The sequence below is a fragment of the Branchiostoma belcheri genome, unplaced genomic scaffold, assembly GCF_001625305.1.
Source record: "Branchiostoma belcheri isolate BF01 breed outbred unplaced genomic scaffold, Haploidv18h27 scaffold17, whole genome shotgun sequence".
NCBI lineage: Eukaryota > Metazoa > Chordata > Leptocardii > Amphioxiformes > Branchiostomatidae > Branchiostoma > Branchiostoma belcheri.
Window position 1 is genome coordinate 3,004,939 of NW_017803157.1, and position 11,638 is coordinate 3,016,576.

Sequence of the window (11,638 nt, forward strand, 5' to 3'; positions counted from 1 at the left end):
TAGGAGTAGGTCGGGAGCAAGGTCGGCTGTGGTTGGCTGGAGGTCGGCGAGGTCGGTTACTGTTAGGCTATAGGGGGGCAGCCGGATGTTCTGAAATATTTAGAACGTTCGGGTGTAGACGGGAGGTGCGGCCATGTTTCAGTGGTGGTTGGTTTGTGTTCGGAAAAATGAATGAATGAATGAATGAATGAATGAATGAATGAATGAATGAATGAATGAATGAATGAATGAATGAATGAATGAATGAATGAATGAATGAATGAATGGATGGATGGATGGATGGATGGATGGATGAATGAATGAATGAACGAACTTTTTGCTCGACAATCGTACATGGTACAATGTGTGGCAGTAAGATAACAATACTACAAAACTAAACTATCATACAATTATCGCTACAAAGTACTATCGATAACAATATATGAGTAATAATATGGTCATGTTTTGTTGGTTTGTTTTTGCTTATGGAATGAGGTATACAGAAATCGACCTATGTAGGCAGGTATGGGAGTTGGACACGACAACAATATAAGAAAGGTATCGTTCTGTGTACCAGATAGGGTGAATATATATCAACAATGTTCGGTGTGTGTTTGAAAGTGTGTGTGTGGGGGGGGGGTACAAATCTGACTACGATTTAGCTTAAATTCGATTTGATTCATATAGAAATGTAGACGTGGCCTAAATCTGATCATACTGCTCCCAAAGTACGGTCGGTATTGGTTGGCTAGTGTTTGGGGGGCAATGTCAGGGAAGGCCTTGAATGTGTGACAGGGGCTCTACACGGCCTGGACATTTTAGGGGTACTCTGGATTACTTTCTAGTAACGAATTATCAGAGGGAGTAAACGGAGGCAGCAGATATAACGTAGTTTATTTCTTTATTTAGCTTTTCCATTACAAAATAGAGGGGAAGACAAAACAGGGGATGACTCACTTCTTCGCGTTGTCTTCCCCGAAGTTTTAAACGATGTACAGTTAATATATAGTTTCTAGTATCAGAGTGTATCGGAAACAAAGTTTCCATCTTCACACTGTCTAATAAACCAATGAGCCAAGTTCTGCTAGCCCGCTGCATTGTTTTTTTCTTCATTTATTTACAATGAAAACATACAGCAATTATGATAACAGAACATTTCATAATTAAACATGACGGCAAGTGCCTTCACGTTCCCATCATACCTTGCCTTTACATTACACCACGTTTTCCAAATTACATATTTTGCAATTTTAATGATAAGATTAATATTTCTATCTGTGTTAGACATATTTTATAATTGCGTCCTGTAGCCTAAATATATCATCATATCAAAGCTGACTGTAACATTACAGTTTGCATTGTTTGTTTGTTTGTTTGTTTGGACCATTCTTTATTCATGAGATGCTTTAATTAATTCGGCATGCAGGCCGCGCTGTTTCAGTGTAAACCATCATTGTTTGTCCGTTTATTTGACTTAACCATTGAGCACATTATAGGAGGTGACAAAATAGGTGATGTGACTCGCCTTTACAAGTTTTTTAAAAACTTAATATTGTTCATAAAATACAAGTACATAGGTGCCTAGTAACGTTTTATGCCATCAAATGAATATACAGTATTTCATATGTTTCTTATTGAGCATTCAATCTTTAACAGTGAGACTATATCTAAATGACAAGTTCCATACTTAAACTTACAGATAGTGTTTTCCCGACCAATAATATCAACTCATTGATGTATTGAAATCTTACATCAGAAAGATGATACTAGTATCCTAGAATTACATCTTGTATGGTCAACAGGAGTGTGTATGTAGCCATATGATGATGATGATGATGATGACTGGTTTATTATTCACATAAAATACATAGACATACAGGTTTAAAAGTCGGTGGCAGCCTAAATGGCTGAATTGTAGACTTTTTTACAATTTAAAAACTTGACAATATTATCCATTGGGACTTCAATACAAACACTACATATACATAGAAAATACAATATCAAAAGCCTGTTCGGCGAGTACAACAACCAGTATGTTACAGAACATGCGTATCGTTCAGCAACTTTGTCAGATAGTATATATCGCCTTTACTAATTGTCTCCCCGAAGGTTATCACACACGACAACCCCACCCCACCCCCTACACACACATCTCCTTTGTATATACCAACGTTGTATACATGTTTCTGTTAAATGTATTGTAAACTGTCGATGATAAAGGCTGGGGATATTACAAATTGTGAAACTACCAGGCTACGCATGTATGGTGAATGAATGCATTTGTCCCCAAGACATAAAGGCACCGACCTTTAAGTTTGCTAAGGTCATGAGCCGAACGAACAAGGAGCAAAGAACAGCTTCAGGTAGAAACCAAGATGGCCCGCCTGCTTCTGTCTGGGTTAGTTCTGGTGGCGTTATTTGGCTGCAGCCAAGGTAAGAACACTCAAAACACTCTCAAAATTGTCTTCAAGCACGTAACATCCGTGTACATAATATCACCAGGGTCCATAATATCGCCACCTTGAGAAATAGTTTGCTTTAAGATATTTTTACTGCAACATACTTTTGGTATGCACTCCTTCACACATCAAATGTACATACCTAGGGTATGTTGCAGTAAAATATATTTAACACACTATTTCTCAAGGTGGTGATGTTATGGACCCTGGTGATATTATGGACACGGATGTTATACGTTAATCTCCAAGCAGATCTTTCGGTGGCTGCAAAGACAGTTATATCTTTTTGATCACCTCTCGTACGTAGGAACAGTACGAAACTGACACAGTTTAAGTGCCGGACACAGCGCATGTTAAACAGTACACTACCCTATTGTGTCCGTTTGCTGAATGACAGTTAAAGTAGCAGAACTGTAAGTCGTGATGGTAGTGATTTTATTTAATTTTATAGTGATTTATGTCTTTGTTAATTCTGATTTGTAATGCATAATGTTGATAAGCATACGATTTTAGTGGAAAAAACCGCAATTCAGCACTTTTGCTGCAAGGGTTTTTGTTGTTGAATAAACCATTCTCATAAACCATTCTCATACGTAGGTTAATTTCGGTGTACCCATGTATCTGTCTGTATGTATACATGCAGCTTTAGACCTTACGAAAGTCGCTGTACTTTTGTTGCGTAAATAAAGTTCACATCAAAATGGCCAGGCTGTATCCGTTTGCCAGAGAGTTACCATTTGCCTCGCTGACGTAAGAAAAGATACCGGTACAAAAAAAAAAAGAAATCCCAATCCAAATGCCTAAAACACGCCAAAAATACTAGCTTGGAGCGTATGTATACGTCAGTGAAGCAAAGTTTGACAATACTTTACGTTGTGTCGGTGGATATACATAGAAACTCACGTTCGTTTTCATTTAATGTCCTAACTAGTAATTGCTTTGAGGAAAGTACGCTGAGTGAATGAAGATGTTGCCAGAAAACCGAAACGCAAGAAAACCAAACAATATATACCGTACTGACATCATAACTGTGCCAAACAAAAGATTACAGAATTAACATTAAAGAACATTTTACATGTTAGAGAATCGTTAACCCTTTATTGTTGCCGCTGACATATTCTGTAAGTATTTTGCCGCATACATATTTTCTGTACGTAGGATGACGCTATTCATACATGTATTTAGCTTTGTTAGATTTTTAGTTGTAGAAGACCATACAAAAATCCCTGTACTTTTTGTTCAGTAAAACCCTATGACTGCCCTGAGGTATTATATGTGAGTTTTTCTTGTTTCCAGCTGCTCTGGACAACAAGGGTACTGAGTTCATCCTGACATTTCCGGAAAACTTCCAGAGAGATCGAAACGACCCGAAACTGTTCATCACCTGTCCACATCCGAGCGGCGCTAGTGTTGAAATCACGTATCCGCGTAGTGGTCGCAATCGTAGAGTGAACGCACGTTTCGGACAGGTGAGTTGTCACTCTTTCAACTAAGGGATTAAAGGCTACTCTCCAAGCAGAGGTTGATGGTGGAATATCGTTTGCTTTTTTATTTATATATGACCCTTTTTTTGTCGCTACCACCACCAACTTGGGTGGGGAAATGGTTACAGACTGGCCAATTTGATGCTGTCTTACCCCCACCAAAAGATCTGCTTGGAGATTAATAAAATGCATCTAATTCTATGCAATTTCAGGGCGGCAAACAAAAAAATCTCGATGAGGAAATCTGGATGATATTGACATTTCCTGCCATTTCTTAGCACATTTTCGTCACCATTTTATACTTAAAGCGGCTGAAATGGCCACCAAGCAAGCTACGTGAGGTATCTATGTATTTTTGGGTACCATCCACCCATAACTAGCTAGAACCAGCAAAAAAGCAACCGTTTTCCGTCAAACATCACATTTTTGCTTTACAGATATCTTTATGCTATGGGATGGGGTTGATTCAACTTACAACTTTGAAAACAAGTTTTGTCGCCCTGAAATTGCATTGGGTGTCTTTAGGAAAAGCTAGAAAAACAATATGCCAATAATTGGACATTTTTACACGGACTTCTATATTAATTTCAACTTCTCCGTGACAGAGTGTTTTAAAACAGCTTTCCAACCAAGCGCTTGAGGTATGTCAACAGATTAAGTCAATATGTGTACATGGCAACCATTTGCTTCGAGCATGGACTATAAAACGACTTGCCATCAATGCTTGTCACAGTGCATAGAGTTCTAGCGTCTATGATATGACAGCAACATCTTTGGACGATATATTGGACTACAATAAGTCCATGTTGGTTTGATTATATGGATGACATCCGCGCACGCATGAATTTTTTCAGAAGCTTTTCAAAAACCATACTGTAAATCGTGCAAAGCAACTGCAAAATGAGCAAATACACGTATATGCCAGAAATTAAAAAAAAAATTGGATACTAATGTTTGTAGAATGCCAAAATCAGTTTAAAGGAAAAGAAAATGTGAAGAAATGAAACATTATCATTGTAGAGTCTTACAGCGCAATGTAAAAAAAAGACTTTTTAAAACGTTTTTTGTTTTTGGCAGGTGCAAGAGGTGGAGCTAAGGCGCGAAGACGTGGAGCTCCGTGGGAGCAAAAAGAGCGACGGAGGCGGCAGGGCGGTACACGTGACGGCCGATGTGGAGATCGTGGTGTACGGGGTGTTTGCCGAGCTGAAGAGCTCTGACGCCTACCTGGCCCTCCCCACAGACGTGCTGGGCACAGAGTACTTCGCTGCCTGCTCGAGCATCGCACGCAACCGGCACCAGGAGGGCTGGGACGACATGCCAGCTCGTAGGACACCGTTTCATTACGTTAACCGAAGGAAAACATATTGTTACCTTCGCCAAGAATGTTATGTTTTCAGTAGCGTTTGTCCGTCTGTCCGTTTGTCTGTTTGTCTGTGAACAGCATAACTCAAGAAGCTTCATATGCATTGTCATGAAACTTGGTAGGTGGGTAGGTCTTGAGGAGACTTAGAAACGATTAGATTATGGGCCCCCTAGCGACTTTACTTTTGTTGGTACTACAGCAGAACTTACGGTTTTGATATCTCGCGATCTGGACATGCAAGGGTCACGAATTTTGGTTGGTAGATAGCTCTAGGGGTAGGGAAGAAGTGATACTCTTGTTTTTGCTACGTTTCCTCCTCTTCCGTTCCAAACACTGACCTCTGACCTGGCCAATTAATGACCTCGTTTGTTGACGTCTATCACCATGGTCACTGGTGTTGGGTTACATCATGTTGCAGTTTTATAGTAGGAGGGATTTATACTCATGTCTAACCATGTGTATTAATGTATTTGAGTAAGAATTAACAGAGCAGACCATATGCGAAGGTAAATATTATGCATTTGCATTGCAAAGTTACCTTTCTGGGTGGGGGTTGGGGTAGCAAAAAAAAACTAGGGTACTATATATAAAAGGTAACGATCTTCCCCCATTAACTTCTGCTTGTAGTCTACAAGCAGAGGTTGATAAGAGTACTTTCATTCGAATGCCCTTTTCTGTATACATGTATCGACATTTATAGAATTTTTTTAATGTCCTATCTTGGCAGAGTTCGGAGTAGCCGGTGTGCACGATGGAACAGACGTCACCATTGTCCCCAGCCAAGATGTTGAATTTGACAGACACGACTACCGCGCAGGACAACCATTTACTGTGAGACTGGACCGGTTTGAGACTCTTCAGGTTCGACAACCTGATTTTTCTTGTGCTAGGATTTGATTATATGGATGGCATCCTCTGGGAACCTCAAAACTGATGCGAGTGTGCGAATAAAAAACGTAGTATTTTCTCCTTAACTTTTTAAAATTTATGCGCGCGTAGATGTCATCCATATAATCAAATCAACATGGCCTAAAGAATTAAAACAATAATGCTCCTATGCGTTCGAAGGTGACACACACTAAAAATTAGTGTGTGTCACCTAACGCACTATGCAATAACCCTTACTGTGTACAAATAGGTAAATATATCAAAGAATGTTTAGACCTTAGAACAAGTAGTATTAGTTGACCCATCTATTGTTTTGTACGTAGGATAATTTCGTTGTACCCATGTATATTTGTCTATATATCGACATGTCTTAGACCTTACGAAAGTCGCTGAACTTTTGTTGTGTCAATAGAGTTCTCTCTAAAACACCACCATCATTTTTAACTGTTGTGGTGTGGTTGTATTATGTGTAACTATTGTGGTCCATGTAGTCTTTCTAATGATACTGTATTTTAACTTCCTAATAACTTTGTATTTTAACCTCCTAATGACTCTGAATTTTAACTTAATTATATGCAATACTATAAACTCTTGATTTTAAAATAATGAAATGTACATTGATTCGCAATTCAGTAACTTGTATTAAGTTTATTGCCATTGATAAATAAATAATTCTTGAGTCTTGAGACCATACCTGCAGGTCCAGGCGAGTGAGGACCTGACCGGCTCAAAGATCACGGCGACCCACCCAGTGGCCGTACTGAGCGGGAACCTTTTCGCCTACTGCCGGCCTATGGACGAGACACAGAGGGGGACAGGAGACCACCTGGTACAGATGATCCCGCCCGTGGACACCTGGGGGAAGGAGTTCGTCACTGTGCCGCTCATCAAGCACAGAGGCGGCGACCTCTTCCGTGTGATTGCTGCCAGAGACAACACACAGGTGAGTTTTGAAGCGTTTGGAAACATCTCTGTCTTAATCTTGTAGACTCTTTTTTTTACACAACCAAGTCTTTTATTCAGCCGACGTTTCGGTGACCGTCTGTCACCTTCCTCAGGGCAATTCTGACTGGTTCACATTGCATTGCAGTACAGGTGTCGCTGCTACAGATGCATTCCCGAAAGTACAATATTTACATATCTACACATGTGTGGTTACAAGGAACTGTAAGCAGAATGGGTGTTTATGGAAAGAGTCTTTCTTATTAGCTTAAAAGGTTTGTGTTTACGTCACGCAAAATAAAAAAGGAGCGTCATAGATGGCTTTTTGACAGTCCGGTGGAGACATATAAGCATGGAGGTCTTTTTTCTTCTTCTTCTGTTTAAATGTTGAAAGAAAAAAGGCCCAGAGCTCGGGATTTTGTACTTACCGATGCTTACCTCTTCTGTTGTTATTTTTAAGGTCGACGTCACCAATGAGAACACGGTGACCCTGAACGCTGGGGAATTCTGGGAAATTGACGTTCCATCTGACGAGTACAGACACGTGACCTCCAGTGAGCCTGTCTTGTTGGTGCAGTACAGGTAGGGGCTGGTAGGGGGATAGTTATAGGCTTCACACACACGTACACACACACACACACACACACACACACACACACACACAAACACACACACACACAAACACACAAACACACACACATACACAAACACTTATCGTAGATCAGATTCGTAACCGTATATAAATACTTTACGTTTGGAAACGCATCTATTGCTCCTGTGCTGTGCAATATGTGAACCAGTCAGAATTGCCATGAGGAAGGTGACAGACGGTCACCGAAACACTTGGTTGTCTCTTTATTGAGTACCGGCTCTCTGTATCTTTATCGGTATAGCCGGTATAACCACCCTTCGGCGTAACACACCAGCTTCGCAGGCACGCGGCGCGGCGGCAGCTAGCTATATCACACCGAACGGCTTGTTACACTCAATCTTTGGACATTTGATTGCAGGAGTTGTTTAAAGCTTTCTAGTGATGATGCCCCAACTGTGCTTGGGGGCAACGAGTTCCAGTCTACGATAGTTCTGGGGAAATACGAGTTTTTGAATACCTCAATTCTTGGTTGATAACTCTGATATTTGAAGGCATGACTGTTTCTTGTTCTTTTCTGGGCTGGTATCAGATACTTAGTGGTTGGTACGTACACCAGTTTATTAGTCATTTTGTATTTGTACATGGCTTTTTGTTAACTTCCCTACAGTAAGACCGGCTCGGCTGACAACACGGCAACAGACCCGTTCATGATGATCATCCCAAATGTGGCCCAGTTCGAGGCGAAGTACACCATTTCTACGATTGACCTTCTTTACGATCCTTCCAGAACGACCCATCACATCAACCTGGTCACCAGGTAATCTTTCGTCATACAAAGCATTCAGTTCCTTCATTTTAGCCGTGTTTAAGTGAAATCACCCAAACCGCGATTCGGGTAACTCACATTCCTCACATCTGGTGAAACCGTGTCCGATCACAATTCGCTTGAGCTACATTTATTGCTGTTTGATGATAACACGCAAGGTGGCGAGTTATTAATGTCAGAGGTCAACGACCTGCTTGCTGATGCCCCCCTCCCATCGTATCTCGGCCGAATGCCGACGTGGTCCCGCCAGAGGCGGTGAAGCTCGCCCTAGAACGGACACATTATTTGACAATAACTGCTCTTTAAGTTGCTGCCACGTAAAAGTTGGTATTGCATATAAATAAAGAAATATCACCCCGTAATCCATGACCAGACGAAGTCACATTGAAATCACATTGTGTTCAGACGCAAATCGCGATGCGGGGAAACCGATTCGAAACCACCTCTAGAAGTGGCTTGGGATCGAGGCGCTTTCAATGTGATTTCGGAGCGTTCACATGGAGCCACTTGAAACCGGCTTCGGGGTAAACCACATGTAAACCGCCTTGGGTGATTTCACTTAAACACGGCCTCTGTTCGTCATTTCATGTGTTTTCCAAAATGCAGGGAATTTTAAATCTAGCGTACAATGCCATGTCCCAAATGGACCTATCAATTTTGGTGAATAAGGCCATGTTGATTTTCCAATATTTGTTTGCAATCCACGGCATATATACGACGTGGGGTCGTGTGGCGTAGCGGCAGAGTGCGCGACTCGGAACTAAGAGTCCCGGGTTCGAGTCCTGACATGCCACCGATCCTGTGCCCTTGGGAAAGGCACTTTACACGGCTTTCCTCACTTAGCTCAGGTGTAAATGAGTATTGTCCTGTAATGTATTTGTCCCCTGTGTTGGTGGCGGCATTAATATAAGTTGAAAAAACTTGAGTGTGTCGTCACCACGTCTGGTGACTACTAGTACATGTTGGAATAAATAAAATGTTGGAATAAATAAATAAAAAAGATATATATATATATATATATATATATATATATATATATATACGACGAAAATTCATGTACGAGAGAATGTCACTCATACAATCAATTCAACATGACCTAATATGGCGATACCAATTTTTGCACCTGGCACAGCTCGGCTGACAAAGGTGGTCTCCTATTGGACGGACAGCGGTTGCCTAGCGACACCGACTGGCATGACGTACCAGGAACCGACTACGCAGCCGCACAGCTGGATATTGACAGAGGCACGCACACAGTTGGACATATCTCTCCTATTGTGACCACTGGCCTGTTCAGGTAAGAAATGTACACACGTATCTGTATCTGTATTTATTTATTTGCACAAATAAAATCATTAATAGAAAAATACAAGAAATAAAAACAGTATGTGGGAGGAGGAAAGAAGCCTGTAAGACTTGTACAATGTCCTGTCACCATAGTAACTGGTGTTGGGTTACATAATGTTGCAATCTCATAGTAGGTATTTAGACTCCTGTCACCATATACATGTATGTGAATGAGTAAGAAGTAACAAAGAAGACCATATCCGAAGGTAAACATTATGCATTTGCTTTGCAAATGTTACTTTTCTTTATATATCAATAAAGAAATGTGCGTAGGACAGACGTTCTCCAAGTCTATGAAAGTAGCGTTATAGACTGGTAAATATTGGTGCTTCCCAACTCCCCATCCAGTTACGGCTACACCAACCTGGAGTCGTACGGCTACCCCGGCGGGCTGCGGCTGGCCCGGATCGCCGCCTCCTGCAGCGCCACCGCCCCCGTCCCCGGAGACCGGCAGGACAACGACTGTGACGGGCGGGTGGACGAAGAGCTGCTGAACGGCAGGGATGATGACGGCGACGGGCTGGTCGACGAAGACCTGGCAACCGGTGAGAGACATCTTGTTACATACTCAAGATAGAAGGGGGCCCGCAAGCCCTTTTCCGTTTTAATTCTACGTAGAGCGTAGACGGACCGCTCTTCGCATTTTGCGTAGAGCGTATTTGCCGTTTTAATTCTACGTAATGCATTGTAGCCACTTGGAATTTATCTAAAGCGTAATCGAGAGGTTTCCGAATTCAGCGTACAGCGTTGTCGGGACCCCCCTTGCAGGCCCTCATAGAAGCTAGTACATCTGCACTACTTTCTCATATCATCAGACATGATAACTGCCACGTATTAAAGTACTCATCATCAGGCACACAGATTGTACATAGGACAGCTTAAATCACATTCTATACGTTTGTATGACTCCGCCAAACATGGCTTGAGGAACTGTATGTATAAACTAGGATGTCAGCTCATATAGCTGTTGTCGTCACTGTTTCAAACTCTAACAATCACACCTACTAACATAACACGTTTTCTCGCCAAACTTCGAGCAACACTTAGATCACTAAATCATTAATGTGTTTTCATTTTCCTGATGGAGTTACTTAAAATCTGCACGGTTAACGTCCATGTTATCTTCCTTCCTCTGTAGGTAACTGCGCTGACCACAGGGACCAGTACAAGGAATGCTTGGTGCAAAAGTGCAGGAGCCTGGCCCCTTGAACAGGCGACGCTATTAGACAAGCTAGAAGAGCTGTCTGGTATACAATGTTAGATCAATGACAATTGGAAGAGACTGCTGATTGACCATAGCCAGCATTGCTGCACAGTTTCTACAAGTAAGATGAACCTGCAATTAAAGGTCCAAGGAATAATGAATGAAAGACCTTTATTGTACGCCTTTGTAATTATTCTAATGCCAGTGTATTATGCCACAGCATGTATATTTTATGGATGACATCCTCCACAGACTACAAATCTCATGCGATAGGGCGAAAAAAAATATTCCTACATTTTCACAAAGTTTGACATCACAAATCTGGTTAAAAGATACCTATATTGTACAATGGTTTGGTGGGAATATCCCATATACGCAGTCACCAAAAAAGGAAAAAGGAATGAAATACACCGCTGCATCAAAGTAAAAGAACATTAAATCAGAGCCTTGTCTTGTCTCCTCTCTTTACTCTTCATATTTATCTGCCATCCACATTCCGGCATGGCATATTTGCCCATTTTCGGCATGTTGACCACTGTCAGAGGGCGACAAAA

General features: G+C 41.4%; 1 pseudogene; it reads left to right on the top strand.

Annotated features, from left to right (window-relative positions):
- The first annotated feature begins 2,336 nt into the window (after positions 1 to 2,336).
- LOC109466781 lies at positions 2,337 to 11,546 on the top strand (annotated as a pseudogene).
- The last annotated feature ends 92 nt before the right edge of the window (positions 11,547 to 11,638 follow it).